Source organism: Physella acuta, unplaced genomic scaffold (assembly GCF_028476545.2).
Source record: "Physella acuta isolate Inbredline_101_S28 unplaced genomic scaffold, ASM2847654v3 ptg000019l, whole genome shotgun sequence".
NCBI lineage: Eukaryota > Metazoa > Mollusca > Gastropoda > Physidae > Physella > Physella acuta.
Window position 1 is genome coordinate 363,632 of NW_026731539.1, and position 18,055 is coordinate 381,686.

The window sequence follows — 18,055 nt, forward strand, 5'->3', positions numbered from 1 at the left end:
TTTGTTGTGTCTTGTGTGTTTTGTTGTGTCTTGTGTGTTGTGTCTTGTGTATCGTGTCTTGTGTGCTGGTGTTGTGTCTTGTGTGTTGTGTTGTGTCTTGTGTGCTGGTGTTGTGTCTTGTGTGTTGGTGTTGTGTCTTGTGTGCTGGTGTTGTGTCTTGTGTGCTGGTGTTGTGTCTTGTGTGTTTTGTTGTGTCTTGTGTGTTGTGTCTTGTGTATCGTGTCTTGTGTGCTGGTGTTGTGTCTTGTGTGTTGTGTTGTGTCTTGTGTGCTGGTGTTGTGTGCTGGTGTTGTGTCTTGTGTGATGGTGTTGTGTCTTGTGTGCTGGTGTTGTGTCTTGTGTGTTTTGTTGTGTCTTGTGTGTTGTGTCTTGTGTATCGTGTCTTGTGTGCTGGTGTTGTGTCTTGTGTGTTGTGTTGTGTCTTGTGTGCTGGTGTTGTGTGCTGGTGTTGTGTCTTGTGTGCTGGTGTTGTGTCTTGTGTGCTGGTGTTGTGTCTTGTGTGCTGGTGTTGTGTCTTGTGTGTTTTGTTGTGTCTTGTGTGTTTTGTTGTGTCTTGTGTGTTGTGTCTTGTGTATCGTGTCTTGTGTGCTGGTGTTGTGTCTTGTGTGTTGTGTTGTGTCTTGTGTGCTGGTGTTGTGTCTTGTGTGTTGGTGTTGTGTCTTGTGTGCTGGTGTTGTGTCTTGTGTGCTGGTGTTGTGTCTTGTGTGTTTTGTTGTGTCTTGTGTGTTGTGTCTTGTGTATCGTGTCTTGTGTGCTGGTGTTGTGTCTTGTGTGTTGTGTTGTATCTTGTGTGCTGGTGTTGTGTGCTGGTGTTGTGTCTTGTGTGCTGGTGTTGTGTCTTGTGTGCTGGTGTTGTGTCTTGTGTATCGTGTCTTGTGTGCTGGTGTTGTGTCTTGTGTGCTGGTGTTGTGTCTTGTGTGCTGGTGTAGTGTCTTGTGTGTTGGTGTTGTGTGCTGGTGTTGTGTGTTGTGTGCTGGTGTTGTGTGCTGGTGTTGTGTCTTGTGTGCTGGTGTTATGTCTTGTGTGCTGGTGTTGTGTCTTGTGTGCTGGTGTTGTGTGCTGGTGTTGTGTCTTGTGTGTTGTGTCTTGTGTGCTGGTGTTGTGTCTTGTGTGCTGGTGTTGTGTGCTGGTGTTGTGTCTTGTGTGCTGGTGTTGTGTGCTGGTGTTGTGTCTTGTGTGCTGGTGTTGTGTGCTGGTGTTGTGTCTTGTGTGCTGGTGTTGTGTCTTGTGTGCTGGTGTTGTGTGTTGTGTGCTGGTGTTGTGTGCGGGTTTTGTGTCTTGTGTGCTGGTGTTGTGTGCTGGTGTTGTGTGTTGTGTGCTGGTGTTGTGTGCTGGTGTTGTGTGTTGTGTGCTGGTGTTGTGTGCGGGTTTTGTGTCTTGTGTGCTGGTGTTGTGTCTTGTGTGCTGGTGTTGTGTCTTGTGTGCTGGTGTTGTGTCTTGTGTGCTGGTGTTGTGTGCGGGTTTTGTGTCTTGTGTGCTGGTGTTGTGTGCTGGTGTTGTGTGTTGTGTGCTGGTGTTGTGTGCGGGTTTTGTGTCTTGTGTGCTGGTGTTGTGTCTTGTGTGCTGGTGTTGTGTCTTGTGTGCTGGTGTTGTGTCTTGTGTGCTGGTGTTGTGTGCGGGTTTTGTGTCTTGTGTGCTGGTGTTGTGTCTTGTGTGCTGGTGTTGTCTTGTATGGCGGTGTTGTGTGCGGGTTTTGTGTCTTGTGTGCTGGTGTTGTGTCTTGTGTGCTGGTGTTGTCTTGTATGGCGGTGTTGTGTGCGGGTTTTGTGTCTTGTGTGCTAGTCCCCTTCATACACCGTCTGGCTCTTGAGAAATCCTCCACCCCCATTACATGGTTACACAAGTACTTTCCTCTAAAAATAACATCTCGGCTGACGTCAATTCAATTATTTCTCAGCCTCGATCCTACTTTTTTAGAAAACAAAATAACAGTCAGATTTGTTACTGCTAGTATCTATATTATACTGTCAAATTGTCTCACACAAACTGTCAAGTTTAACAAATTTGCTGTCGGGTTTTAAGAAAAAATTAGCTGTCAGATTTTAAAAGATACTGTCAAGGTTTTAAACAAAACAAAAACAGACCTGTCGTTCTTGAGATCTAATACCCAGCTTAAAAAAAACCCATTGCCTTTAGCTTCATGTTATGTTTGCAAGAGTTAGAATGCGTGAGTATTTTCTATTCTGGCGTATTCATCATGACTCATGTTAATTATCTCTTTTAGCCATTCGGGCGGATGTTTTAAAAGCCAGTGTCCTTTGGAGAATGTTGGCTTGTTTAAACAAATTTGTCACCGTTACAGTCAGTGTGAGAAACGTGACCCCTCGTCTCGTCATAAAGGTCGGCCTTTCATCTACCTGCAGCATCTCAGATGTAGTCACTTCACCTGTCAGAAATCACATGTAGTCACCTGACCTGTCAGGTAGTCACCTGACCTGTAAGAAATAACATGTAGTCACCTGACCTGTCAGAAACCACATATAGTCACCTGACCTGTCAGAAACCACATATAATCACCTAACCTGTCAGAAATCACATTGATATAGTCAGAAATCTCTTAAATAGTCACCTAATAGAACACTGACCTAATGGAACACTGACCATCGACCTAATGGAACACTGACCATCGACCTAATGGAACACTGACCACCGACCTAATGTAAAACTGACCACCGACCTAATGTAAAACTGACCACCGACCTAATGGAACACTGACCACCGACCTAATGGAACACTGACCACCGACCTAATGTAAAACTGACCACCGACCTAATGGAACACTGACCACCGACCTAATGGAACACTGACCACCGACTTCATGGAACACTGACCACCGACCTAATGAAACAATGAGCGCCGACGTTATATAAAACTGACCACCGATCTAGTGGAACTTAACCATGGGTAAAATTATTGACCTGTTTAAACTGATGGAACTGCCCTAGGTTCTGTAGCCCACTAAACCTGTCACGTGATGGAACTGCCCCATATTCTACAACCCAACAGAGTAGAACTGAATCCTAATCCCAGCTTAACGCGTCACCTAATCGACCTGTACCTGTATACAGGTACACGAACACGTGACATCTACCATCTTTTTTTATGGACCTCCACCACCCTTATCCCTTTTATCGAGCTCCCCCACCCATTGCCCTTCATGTACACACGACTAAACAAAACAACAGTGGACCACTGAATGTAAACCCCGATACGCTTTCTGTTTACCTTATAGCACAAATATGAAAGCATGACCCTTATAGGCCTGAACATCACAACCCTACCCAGCCCTTCACCGATATTTGCTGTAACGCCCTTTTGTAATTATGGCTTGCGGTTTGCGATCAACATTTCTCTCGTAGATCTGCCACAACTTACATTTCTGACGCGAATCTATACGTATCTGTAGCTTGCAAAAATTCGTTATACAATATTTACATATTCTACATTCGCGAGTGATTCGTTATGCACTATCTACATTTCCGAGCGATTTTATAGAATGGATAGACGCTCCAAGCATGAATGTATTATATTACAGCATGTTGATGTTTGCTCCTTAGCTGGTCCAACTGTACCAGCTAGTAGATACACACAAGGAAACTGTAAACTGCTTGCACAAGGTATTTGTCTTCTGGTTTCTTTTAATTTTCTAACGATCTGTTGAAAATGTTCTTAAAACGATCCTTCATGCATACTTACATTTTCGTTATACAATATTTACATATTCTACATTCGCGAGTGATTCGTTATGCACTATCTACATTTCCGAGCGATTTTATAGAATGGATAGACGCTCCAAGCATGAATGTATTATATTACAGCATGTTGATGTTTGCTCCTTAGCTGGTCCAACTGTACCAGCTAGTAGATACACACAAGGAAACTGTAAACTGCTTGCACAAGGTATTTGTCTTCTGGTTTCTTTTAATTTTCTAACGATCTGTTGAAAATGTTCTTAAAACGATCCTTCATGCATACTTACATTTTCTGTTTATGATGTCATTTCCTGCTACCCACCCCACAATACAATGTGTGTATTACAGAGGCGTAGCGACCCTTCCCGGCGCCCGGGGACAAACTTTCGAGTTGCACCCCCCCCCCCTCGAACTTTTCATGTGCACCCCCCCCCTCAAACTTTCCATTTGCACCCCCCCTCGAACTTTTCATTTGCACCCCCGCTCAAACTTTCAATTTGGCGCGCCCCCCCTAAGGTTGGCGCCCGGGGACAAAGGTCCCCCCGCCCCCCCCCCCTCGCTACGCCTCTGGTATATTAAAAGTGCAATCTCAGACTGTTTTTATACCCGCCTTCCATCAAAAGTAGGCCTACAACAATCTTCAGCAATCTTTACATCATAGCACTTAGTGCAACAACCCTTCATACGGCCTTACCAAAGAAACATATAAACTGCTTCTTTATATGTGCCAAATGTAATTCCCAGGCCGTAAAAGTCTTCTATGTAGTTTATTTTCATCGTGGCTTGGCTATATCAATCTTGTTGACCTAACCAATGAAAACCCAAATTTAGTTCTCCGTCTTGTTGCAGATTACGAATAGCTTGTACACCCCCCCCCCCTCCATTCTCTTCCCCCACTCCATAAAATCCGTGTATTCACCAGAGATGAAAACAAATATCTCGAACATCGAATTCATTGTCGCCCGGCTTTTGCGGGTCTACCGGAACAAAACGCCGTTTGAAGAGGATGTTGATTTGTGTGTGTGTGTGTGTGGATTAGTGCAGTGATTGATTACACGGACGGCGTGCCCGGCTTGATTGTGTAGATAGATATTTATAAACAGCCGTGTGTATGCGAGACACGAGGAAGATGTCATCGCTGAGCCTGTTAACGAGAGCTCTCTGCCGGGGTTGCGTGAGCGCTTTGACTAATGAGGGGACGGGAGGAGTGAATTGAGAAGTATCAGGTACATTGTACGGGGACCACGTGATGCGGCCGTGTATCAACATGCACGCAGGCCAGGCGAAGGTCAGCATGGCTCTGTGTCCGTCAGTCCAGTGTAATGGCCTGAGATAATGGACGGGGAGATGTTACCTCAGACAGATTCCCTAATCAATTCAGTGTTCTCATTCTTTCCACCGTCTATTTTTCTTTTTTTTCTGTAGCAAAAAGAACATTATTATAAACATACATGTTTTTTACAAGCTTTTATTACACTCACTTCCTCGTCGGTCTGTCTGTCTAGATCGAAACGCCCGTGTGAAATTGCAGGCACTTCTAACTGACAGATACGGTTCGTAGTTGGTACGTGGGTCAGGACATGAAGACAATGCATCGTGACATTCAATTTGACTTAATTGGTCGCCTAATTATTTTTTTTATGAATTAATTAAAATTTGTTTAGAATTTGTATTTCACCTTTATCCTGACTATCCTATATTTACTGTATGATCTTTTGTTAAAAAAAAAAGATACTAACTTAAGTTATTTTTTTTTGTTGTTGTAAATAGCGCAAAACATATTCTAGATCTAAGTGTGTTCCTGGCCTACAATATAACTCATCAAATATGTATGTTTAAAACTTTGAACTGATTTGTCGACGCCCGTCCTCGTAGGGTATTGATCTCCCACTCAGCCCCCCCCCCCGTTAATGTATCCCCAGGATAGAAATCCAATAATCCCATATTTAGCTCACAGACCTGTCACCGTCCACTGTATTGTTGTCTGCTGGTTGAAGTTCCTACAATACACCAGTCTGTGCCGAGTGCCTGGGATGGAAATACCAGCAGTACAAAGTACACATAACGCGTTCAAGTCTTGGTCTTTTCACTGTCAACATTTCATTATGCCAGATTTTTTTTCCTCGATACATTCCAACTAGGTCGGATATTTTCCTAAAATTGTATGTTTTCATATTGCTACAGCCCCGACCCCTAAAAATTTTTACTTTTAAACTATGCCAAACCCCCTACACTTTACTCTTTTAATTATGCTAGATGTCAGATTTTTGTTGGAACCTGTACCATTTTATGAGGCCAGATTTTATTTTTGTAATCGATTGCTTTTTAACTGTTTGATTTTTTTTTTCTATAAACAATTTCATTTAGACTATTCCAGACTTGAATTTTTACCTTTTAAATATGCCAGATTTTATTTCAACATTTCAGCTTAACCAGTTGCAATGTCTTCACCTAAAAAAAAAATGTTTAAATGTTCTCAACTCATTGTCTGCCGTGAACACATGTGATCAATATCCTATTGCCGCTAGCCTGCCTTTCTAATGTCATCAACCTTTTTTTTAAACACAGACATTCTCTCTGTTACAAAAAATGTCGTCTTTGTTACGTTGTTTTAACTTGCACGATATTGAGGAGTTGATATTGAGGCCCGGGTTAGGTTATGTCCACTGGAACTCTGTGTTTCTCCGTGTGGCTGTGTTGGGGACGTGCTAGGGCTGTAGAGGCTGAAAGTTGGATATGTCTTAGGGTGCTGTCTTGTTGAGTGATTATTCTTACAAACTACGGCATGTAGATATCCCTGAAAATGTATAAAATTTCAGTTGTCGCATGTCATGGTTAACTTTACTAAAAGCCGTCACTCCATTTGACTGTGTAAATATAAATTATAAGAGCTTTAACTCTAAGTATAACGAATTTTGTGCAGATTTAAAAAAAATAAAATTAAGACATTTATTGTGGCTGGATCTTTTGATTTTTGCTTCTAGCAAAATATTCTGTAGCCATAAACAAAACTACACACCAAAATACATCAACGCAACAACAAACAACAAAAATGCGATATGTTTTGGTCAGCGAGTTAACTTTTCTTTTAAAAAAGAAGATCCATTACTTTTGCTATTTCTATAAGTTTTGTTTCCTTTTAATCAACCGCGGGGGTACTTATTGAATTACGTAAGGTTTGCCCAATGTTGTCTTCATCTTTGGCGCGACATTTGAGATTTGCTTTCATGATAAAAATCGATGGCGTATTATTTGCCTTGTCTGAAAACTTCATTTCCCGAGTTAGTTAAAAACACGGCTAGTTTTGTTACTTGTCGAACATCATGATTTGGGGGTATCTAGGAGATGACGCATACAGTTTTGTTTCTTAGAGTTGGCTTGCTGTTTTTCTTTGCCTTCGTAGTTTTTAGATTGCCCGAGCTAAAATTCGTAGATTAAATGGACTTTTTTTTTCAAATTAAAGAATGAGGTAGTGTAGCCTTGACATTTTTTGGTGCCGTTGGGCCAATGTTTTCTGTGTTGCTTTCTTGAGGTTTCAATGGGTTGAAATCTTAAATGGATTAAGTGGGCAAACACACACTTTAATGGAACACAGTTGTAATGGAACAGTAAAAATGATACACATTTGTAATGAAACAGGGTTGAAATGGAACACAGTTGTAATGAAACAGGGTTGAAATGGAACACAGTTGTAATGAAACAGGGTTGAAATGGAACACAGTTGTAATGAAACAGGGTTGAAATGGAACACAGTTGTAATGAAACAGGGTTGAAATGGAACACAGTTGTAATGAAACAGGGTTGAAATGGAACACAGTTGTAATAAAACAGGGTTGAAATGGAACAAAGTTGAAATGAAACAAAGTTGAAATGGAACACATTTGTAGTGAAACAAAGTTGAAATGGAACACATTTGTAGTGAAACAAAGTTGAAATGGAACACATTTGTAGTGAAACAAAGTTGAAATTAAACAAGGTTGAAATGGAACACACTTGTAGTAAAACATGGTTGAAATGGGACACCGTTGTAATGAAAAAATTGCACATTTATAATGAAACCCATATTTAATGGAACACAGATGTGATGTAATATCATTTCCGCGAATTAGTATTGTGGTAGGTTCTGCATTCAAATAGTAACCAGCGTTAGGAGCGGGTATCATGTCAGGTTAAGGATAGGGTTAGTGTTTTAATAAATAGCTACTAAATAAAATTCTACTAAATACGAACGTAAGTAATTATAGTAATAGATGATCAATTTTGTTAGATCAGCAGGAAATCAGGTAAAACACGGTGTTACCTGAACTGGCTTGGTAGCTATCAGTATCTAGAACGGTGCTTGTAGTTTCGATTGTGTAAAAAAACCCACGGTCGACCACCCTCCCCGCCAGGCCTAGAGTGATACAGTGAATAAATTTTGATTGTTTTCGCCTGAAATGAGTTTCTCCAGGGGCGTAGGTTCTATGGGGCAGGTCATCGATTTATTGGCCAGGCTGCCTGCAGATCTGTCTGTTCCAACAACTTTGTTACCGCTGCGGGGAAAGGTTATCGACCACCTGCAACTTTTTACAACTTTACATCTTTCTCGGGGCCGTCCATTTAGTTGGCTACAACTTTCACAGGGCCGTCCATTTAGTTGGCTCAAGTTGACCAAATGTACAACTTTACATCTTTCTCGGGGCCGTCCATTTAGTTGGCTACAACTTTCTCGGGGCCGTCCATTTAGTTGGCTACAACTTCAATCGAGCCGTCCATTTGGTTGGATGCATCTTGCACGGGGCCGTCCGTTTAGTTGGCTCAAGTTGACCAAATGTACAACTTTACATCTTTCTCGGGGCCGTCCATTTAGTTGGCTACAACTTTCTCGGGGCCGTCCATTTAGTTGGCTACAACTTCAATCGAGCCGTCCATTTGGTTGGATGCATCTTGCACGGGGCCGTCCGTTTAGTTGGCTCAAGTTGACCAAATGTACAACTTTACAACTTTCTCATGGCCGTCCATTTAGTTGGCTACAACTTTCTCATGGCCGTCCATTTAGTTGGCTACAACTTTCTCATGGCCGTCCATTTAGTTGGCTACAACTTTCACATGACCGTCCATTTAATCGTCATCTTATAGAAAACGATGTACAACTTTACACTTCCCACCCCCTACCCATCACCAGAAAGTCGGTCTTCGAAATTAGAACAGGTATTTTGCAACGATGACATTTTTACTATAATGTCAAGGTCACATTAAGCATATTTTAAAATGAGAAAATAAGACACATATTGTTCAGATGCGCCCTATATATAAAGGGTGTAAATTTAGAAAGTAAAATGTCATGTTTTTTTTTATTGAATCCCCACCCCTAAATGTCATGATTTGTTTATTAGCTTATTATATCCACGTTACCTGAATCCCTAAATGTCATGATTTGTTTATTAAATCCACGTTACCTGAATCCCTAAATGTCATGATTTGTTTATTAAATCCGCGTTACCAGCATCCCTAAATGTCATGATTTGTTTATTAAATTCACGTTACCAGCATCCCTAAATGTCATGATTTGTTTATTAAATTCACGTTACCAGACTCCTTAAATGTCATGATTTGTTTATTAAATTCACGTTACCAGCATCCCTAAATGTCATGATTTGTTTATTAAATTCACGTTACCAGCATCCCTAAATGTCATGATTTGTTTATTAAATCCACGTTACCAGCATCCCTAAATGTCATGATTTGTTTATTAAATCCACGTTACCAGCATCCCTAAATGTCATGATTTGTTTATTAAATTCACGTTACCAGCATCCCTAAATGTCATGATTTGTTTATTAAATCCACGTTACCAGCATCCCTAAATGTCATGATTTGTTTATTAAATCCACGTTACCAGCATCCCTAAATGTCATGATTTGTTTATTAAATCCACGTTACCTGAATCCCTAAATATCATGATTTGTTTCTTATATCCCCGTAACCTGAATCCCTAAATGTCATGATTTGTTTTATTCTCCCAGATTAGAAAGCCCCCTCCCTCTCCCATCCTTTCCCCCCGTGCGCTTATCGAACGTTTTAACTGAATCAGATTAGGGACGTCGTTTGATGTGAACTTATATCCCCGCCATTAATGTTGCTACGGAAGTTGCTCGTGGAATTATGGGATTTCTGCCATTCCATTATCCTTTAAGTAAAGCTGGAGTATTTTCACGGAGACTCCCTCCACTCGCCTCCCCGACCCCCGGGGATAATTCAATCAGCCGTGTTTGTGTTTTTAGTCATCTTCAAAACTCGGATTTAGTGGAAACAAAGAACGGTTTAAATGTTAATTATTCTATGTTTCGTCCAAACACGATTAGACTTAATTGCAATTTGTTTTTGCTAGAATAAACTCAACAGTGATAGCTTTTTTTAATATTAAAATCACATTGGTATTTCATTGTAAAAATTAACGAAAAAGGGGACATGTATTTCTATATGAAGACATTGCTTTATGTACATCACTTTTCATAGTATGCTAATGCTTGTTCATGAGATATACGCAAAGTAAATACAAAAATAAACTACTAAAACTAAGTGTAACTTTACATTTGAATTGACCTCTGTTAAATAAAAAAAATTTAAAGGGTGAGTAATGCAGTCAGTATATTCATTGTTATTCACATGATGTTGTAGCGATATTTCAATGAAACCACGCCCACTTCCTATCGCGTCACCAGGCAACAGATCGCTAACCTCTCAGGAAACATCGGCCAGGGCATCTACACACTTCGTGACAAAAATCGTCTCGAAACTTTTTTTTTAAGCTTAGGAAATATCCCACAAAAAGCAATGGCATCTCTAGTTCGTTATTTTTTTCAGGAGGAAGGTTTTTTTTTTCTATCTGGGAATTAGGGGTGACAAGTTTCTGTGATACACTTTCAGGGGTTCCTAGATCGTGTTCAACTAGGCAGTCTTGATTATATGGGTACAACGACGCCAACACACAATACATCACAAGTATAAAAAGTAGTTTATGCGCGAAACAGCAACAGTTATGCATATGTGTATATGTGTATATATGTATATATATTATATTATATATATATATATATATATATATATACATATATATACATATATATACATACATATATATACATACATATACATACATATATATACATACATATACATACATATATATACATACACATATATATATATATATACACACGTGTATACATTTACGTATATATATGTATACATATAGGCCTACTGTATAACCCACTCTATGTTCTATTCTATTTGTCGAGGCTAACAAAAAACCAACAACCACGTGATGTATATTTTTAGCTCATGTCCTGGACTTGATCAATCCTAGAGAAAAAAAAACCAAATTAATGAAGCCATTTTTGATTCCTCTCTTACATCAGTGCTTGTCTATTTGATTAAATCAAAAACTTGTGGACAACTAGGGAAGCAATGTTTGCTATTGTACCTTGGTAACGTTTTCTGTTTGTACTTTGGTAAAGTTTTCTGTTTGTACCTTGGTAAAGTTTTCTGTTTGTACCTTGGTAAAGGTTGCTGTTTGTACCTTGGTAAAGGTTTCTGTTTGTACCTTGGTAAAGTTAGCTGTTTGTACCTTGGTAAAGTTAGCTGTTTGTACCTTGGTAAAGTTTGCTGTTTGTACCTTGGTAAAGTTAGCTGTTTGTACCTTGGTAAAGTTTGCTGTTGTACCTTGGTAAAGTTTGCTGTTTGTACCTTGGTAAAGTTTGCTGTTTGTACCTTGGTAAAGTTTGCTTTTTGTACCTGGGCAAAGTTTGCTGTTTGTACCTTGGTAAAGTTTGCTGTTTTTACCTTGGTGAAGTTTTCTCTTTGTACGTTGACAAAGTTTGCTGTTGTACCTTGGTAAAGGTTCTGTTAGGCACCCATCAGAGCTGGGCGGACTCAGACACAGTATACTGAATTTTAACCTGGATTCGAACTCTAGAACTTCGGCTTAGCAGTCTACCTCTCTACCGCTAGGCCACGCCACCCCAAGTAACACTATACCAAACCGTAATAGCCTAGAACCGATTACAAAGTACCCTCAAGTAACACACCCTGACCACCCTGAAACGACCAACTATGCGGCAAGCCTACACCTGTTTATTCAGGTCTGAAAGTAAATAATTATCACCAGACGACACAATAAAAAAACAAAAAACCCAAAGCCTGGCCCTAATTAGATGGCTGGACATCTCCCTCCCGTAGCGAGATCGTGACCAACGAGGGAATCCCTAATCACCGGGCAGACGGGGCTACTAATCTTCTTGCTATCGAGTACACGCCGCATCCCCCCTCCCCCTCCAGTTGGTAGGACGAAACCCATAACATAGCCAATGCTTTTACAGGGTGTGACGTTTCCTCTCTAAAAATAGACAGCCGGCTATTGAATAGTGCTGAGATAATGTCCCTTACCCCAGTTCGATCTTGGAGTTCCTGGGAGTTGGACAAATCTGATGGCACATGTTAAAGCAAGAAGCGAGAGGCTTGAGCCAACAGGTTAGAGTCAACAGGCTAGGCCCAACAGTCTTGATTCAAGATCTTTAGATCTTAGTGTCTAGATCCAAAAGCCTTAGAGCCAAAAGCCTAATCCAACAGCTTAGATCTAAGTGTCTAGACCTGTAAGTCTTAGAGCCAAAAGCCTAATCCAAGAGCTTTAGATCTAAGTGTCTAGACCCGTAAGTCTTAGAGCTTAGAGCCAAAAGCCTAATCCAAGAGCTTTAGATCTAAGTGTCTAGACCTGTAAGTCTTAGAGCTTAGAGCCAAAAGCCGAATCCAAGAGCTTTAGATCTAAGTGTCTAGACCTGTAAGTCTTATAGCTAGAGCCAAAACCTAATCAAGATCTTTAGATCTAAGTGTCTAGACCTGTAAGTCTTAGAGCTTAGAGCCAAAAGCCTAATCCAAGAGCTTTAGATTTAAGTGTCTAGATCCACAAGCCTTAGAGCCAAAAGCCTAATCCAAGAGCTTTAGATCTAAGTGTCTAGACCCGTAAGTCTTAGAGCTTAGAGCCAAAAGCCTAATCCAAGAGCTTTAGATCTAAGTGTCTAGACCTGTAAGTCTTAGAGCTTAGAGCCAAAAGCCTAATCCAAGAGCTTTAGATCTAAGTGTCTAGACCTGTAAGTCTTAGAGCTTAGAGCCAAAAGCCGAATCCAAGAGCTTTAGATCTAAGTGTCTAGACCTGTAAGTCTTATAGCTAGAGCCAAAACCTAATCAAGATCTTTAGATCTAAGTGTCTAGACCTGTAAGTCTTAGAGCTTAGAGCCAAAAGCCTAATCCAAGAGCTTTAGATTTAAGTGTCTAGATCCACAAGCCTTAGAGCCAAAAGCCTAATACGAGACCTTTAGATCTAAGTGTCTAGACCCGTAAGTCTTAGAGCTTAGAGCCAAAAGCCTAATACAAGATCTTTAGATCTAAGTGTCTAGATCCAAAAGCCTTAGAGCCGAAAGCCTAATCCAAGATCTTTAGATCTAAGTGTCTAGATCCAAGTGAAGCTAAAAGCTTGGATCTTAGAGCCTAGATCAGAGATCCAAAAGGAGCCTTAAAGTACCGGAAGGCTAATAATTCAAGCGCATCTAGTTAAAAAGACAAAAAAAAAATTGGACTGCTTACATCGTTTTAATTATTATCCTTTTTTTAAGTTTTCATTTAGCCATTTACTATTAAAGCTTTTAAGCTGAAGAAAATGTATAATTTTCTCGTTTGTGGTGCTTCTAAAACATGTTTTTTAGGGTTTTTTTTCTGTGCTTGTGCCAGTGTGTATATTCTTCAATTTGCCTAAATGCCGATCAGGCTATTATGTGTAATGTCACCTCGTTTATCCAGATCTTATGGATCTAAGAAATGTTTCTTCATTAATCTTTTCAGACATATCCAGATCGATCTGTATTTAGTCAACTTGTCTATCCAGACCTTACACATCTGTATTTAGTTATCTTGTCTACCCAGACCTTACATCTGTATTTAGTGATTTTGTCTACCCAGACCTAACATCTGTATTTAGTAATCTTGTCTATCCAGACCTTACATCTGTATTTAGTGATTTTGTCTACCCGACCTAACATATATGTATTTAGTTATCTTGTCTATCCAGACCTAACATCTGTATTTAGTCATCTTGTCTATCCAGACCTAACACATCTGTATTTAGTTATCTTGTCTATCCAGACCTAACACATCTGTATTTAGTTATCTTGTCTATCCAGACCTAACATCTGTATTTAGTTATCTTGTCTATCCAGACCTAACATCTGTATTTAGTAATCTTGTCTATCCAGACCTTACATCTGTATTTAGTGATTTTGTCTACCCGACCTAACATATATGTATTTAGTTATCTTGTCTATCCAGACCTAACATCTGTATTTAGTCATCTTGCCTATCCAGACCTAACATCTGTATTTAGTTATCTTGTCTATCCAGACCTAACTTGTCTGTATTTAGTGATCTTGTCTATCCAGACATAACATCTGTATTTAGTCATCTTGTCTATCCAGACCTAACATCTGTATTTAGTTATCTTGTCTATCCAGACCTAACTTGTCTGTATTTAGTGATCTTGTCTATCCAGACCTAACATCTGTATTTAGTCATCTTGTCTATCCAGACCTAACATCTGTATTTAGTTATCTTGTCTATCCAGACCTAACTTGTCTGTATTTAGTCATCTTGTCTATCCAGACAAAACATCTGTATTTAGTCATCTTGTCTATCCAGACCTTACATCTGTATTTAGTGATTTTGTCTACCCGACCTAACATATATGTATTTAGTTATCTTGTCTATCCAGACCTAACATCTGTATTTAGTCATCTTGTCTATCCAGACATAACATCTGTATTTAGTCATCTTGTCTATCCAGACCTTACATCTGTATTTAGTGATTTTGTCTACCCGACCTAACATATATGTATTTAGTTATCTTGTCTATCCAGACCTAACTTGTCTGTATTTAGTCATCTTGTCTATCCAGACATAACATCTGTATTTAGTTTTCTTGTCTATCCAGACCTAACTTGTCTGTATTTAGTGATCTTGTCTATCCAGACATAACATCTGTATTTAGTCATCTTGCCTATCCAGACCTAACATCTGTATTTAGTTATCTTGTCTATCCAGACCTAACTTGTCTGTATTTAGTCATCTTGTCTATCCAGACAAAACATCTGTATTTAGTCATCTTGTCTATCCAGACCTTACATCTGTATTTAGTTATTTTGTCTATCCAGACCTAATATATCTGTATTTAGTTATCTTGTCTATCCAGACCTAATATATCTGTATTTAGTTATCTTGTCTATCCAGAACTAAAATATCTGCATTTAGTTATCTTGTCTATCCGGACTTGAAACCTGTATTTTGTCAACCTATACATCCCAACCTAACCTATCTTGAAATATCGGTCTGTACATCACAGTAATTACAAACTTTTTATTCCATCTATCTACACTTTCCATCACCCTGTAAATCATTTCATCTTTTAAATCTATTGGTGTATTTATTCTCTCGGAATATAAATTGCCCCTAACCCTTCCCCCCCCCCCCTCCCCCGATTTCTACTTGAATGAGCGTTGATAAAAATAACTTAAATTACGGAATGGTCCTAGTGTTCTGCGGAGCTTGGGAAAACTAAAAACACGCAGGGGAAAAAACCCCGTCGGTGTGAAATGCTAAACTTGGCCGACTGATCAATGTGTCAATGAACAGCGTTGTGCTGGTGGCAATCTAGTGGGGAGAGGAGCCAAAAGAAGGCGTTACGTTTGACCCTAAATAACCGATAAATGGAGAGCGGCCTATTTTATATCAACACAAAGCTAAATCTCTAACGCCGGGGAGGGTCGGTTATTTTACTTGAGTATACATACATTTAAATCACATTGATTTGTCAAGCATGAGTCACCCTTACTTTTTAATAGGCTTTTATATATATATATATATATATATATATATATATATATATATATATATATATATATATATATATATATATATATCGTATTCAATTTTAAATAACTCCACGGAAGCTTCAATTTTCAATTTATTAGACTTAAGATTTAGCACACAAAAAATCGGTTCAGTTTTTACTGATACTGAACGCTCCTGAAATTGATTTTTTTAACTAACGTACTTGACCGTAATGCAGTATCATCGAGTGCCTGGTTAAAGATTCAGTGAGTACTAATTCAGGAACGTCAGCTACATGTAAGGTAGTACCACTAGCCCTGTGTGTTTAAATACTCTGGTTGTGCAATCCATAAATCTATGGAACACCAAACTGGTCTTATTCAATCATTCCCATCTCCAAGGTCTCCTGTATGACATCATCTCTGTATCATCGATTGTACATTTTATTTTCTCCGCCCCGGTTGTAAGCTCTCCATAAATTACTGCAAGATTGGCCTATCTAGTGAATATATAAATATATTGTAATCCACGTGTGTTTATGTGTTAATATATTCATAACACACTGAAGTACTGAACGACTTTTAAAACTATTTTTACGTGTAGACTCACATTTAAAAAAATATTTCGGTTTTTTTTTGTTGTTTTTTTTTAAATTATTATTTCGTTTCGATTTCTATGTTGAACGTAGAAATGTGGGGTTTTTTTTAAACCCAAGCCGAACATAATGGTAGCTATGTTTTTGGATGCTTACTTAGATGATCGATATATCGATGTTTGGAATTAGTAATCATGTTCGCGTGTCTAGCGGGGATAGGAGGGAAGTTTTATTTATGAATTGATACGACTAGTCCCAGAGATGAATTTGTTTGACTGAAGTATTGAAATGGCCCGCTATTCTTCGTTCACAAACTGTGGCCACTGTGGTGCGAATGTGTGTCGTTTTAATCATACAGATAAATGGTAGGTAAACTCTTTATGGTCGGTATACATAAACATAGGCCCGGCCAATCCGCGTATTGGCTAATATTACATCCCATTGACCGGCCAAAGTCCGAAATTTTTTTAAATTTCGGACCTGGGCTGGCCAGTTCAGGGACTGGCTAGTAGTGACCGCATTAAGTCTAAATTAGAAAATTATGAGCTCATGAAATCAGATATTTATTGTGGTCAATTCGCCTATGGTCAAAGCCAATGTGGTTAAAGCACCTACACTATTAGACATGTTCTTACTACAGAATATTCTTATTGACGATTCAGACAAATTACTGACTCGCTGTTTGAAAATAAAGTAAAACACATTCTAAATCAACTAAATCATTGCATTTGCCTGTATTAGACTTACCTATTTACTGTAGAACAACACCAACAAAATAACAACATAGTTTTGTATTACTGAACAACCAAACTACACCATGCAATTGTTTTTAACCCGACAACCTCATAAGACGATACGACCCTCTAACATTGCGGAAATAACGACGACGCCATTTTTTTTCTAATTCCCCCCGCCCCATCTTCACCCCTCCACCTTGTTCGCCTAATGAATGCTGGGTGAGTGAGTGGGGTGGGGGTGTCGGGAAACTGGTGAGTTTGGAGACCTAAGAAGTGCTCACTCGAAGGGTGTATGGAGGTTGTGATTGGGGACCATTAGCTAACGTGTAGAGATTGTGTTTAAGGATTGTTGTCAGACATGTACAGATTGTGATTGTGGGCCATTACCTCACGTTTAGAGATTGTGATTGGGGATTGTTGTCAGATGTGTAGAGGTTGTGATTGGGGACTTTTGGCAGATTTGTAGAGATCGTGATTGGGGAATGTTGTCAGATGTGTAGAGATTGTGATTGGGGATTGTTGTCAGATGTGTAGAGATTGTGATTGGGGATTGTTGTCAGATGTGTAGAGATTGTGATTGGGGACTTTTGGCAGATGTGTAGAGATTGTGATTGGGGCCATTAGCTCACGTGTAGAGATTGTGATGGGGGTCTTTTGGCTGATGTGTAGAGATTATGATTGGGGATTGTTGGCTGATGTGTAGAGATTATGATTGGTGATTGTTGTTAGGGGTGTAGATATTGTGATTGGGGGTTGTTGGCTAATATGTGGAGATTGTGGTTTGAACACTATTACTTTTCACGAAGAAAGTACATCTCAAAAGTATTGCTCAGTCTGTTGCAGGCAGGGTCTCTAGTTTTCTTAGACCAGCACTTAGTGCTATCAGGTTTCACAGTGGCTTGGTCATCTCGACAACAGGACATGCAGGAATTGGAGGCTTTTTGTTACACCATCTGATAGCTGCGTGGTTCCTATGATAGATTCATGTTTTCTATGTCTTGGCGGCTTTTCTTAAAGTTGGGGGAAACAATGTTTGGTTCTCCTGTGGTCAACCAATGTTGGTGATAAACAAGATACTAGAGTCATTTAATGTGGACTGTCTTTCTAATGTAGCTACG

The 18,055-nt window shown here is 39.5% G+C and overlaps 1 protein-coding gene across 1 annotated transcript in view; it reads left to right on the plus strand.

Moving 5' to 3' along the window:
* LOC131939691 (uncharacterized) overlaps positions 1-18,055 on the plus strand; it is a 56,772-nt gene that overhangs the window by 17,224 nt on the left and 21,493 nt on the right. The gene's annotated exons all lie outside the window — the stretch shown is intronic.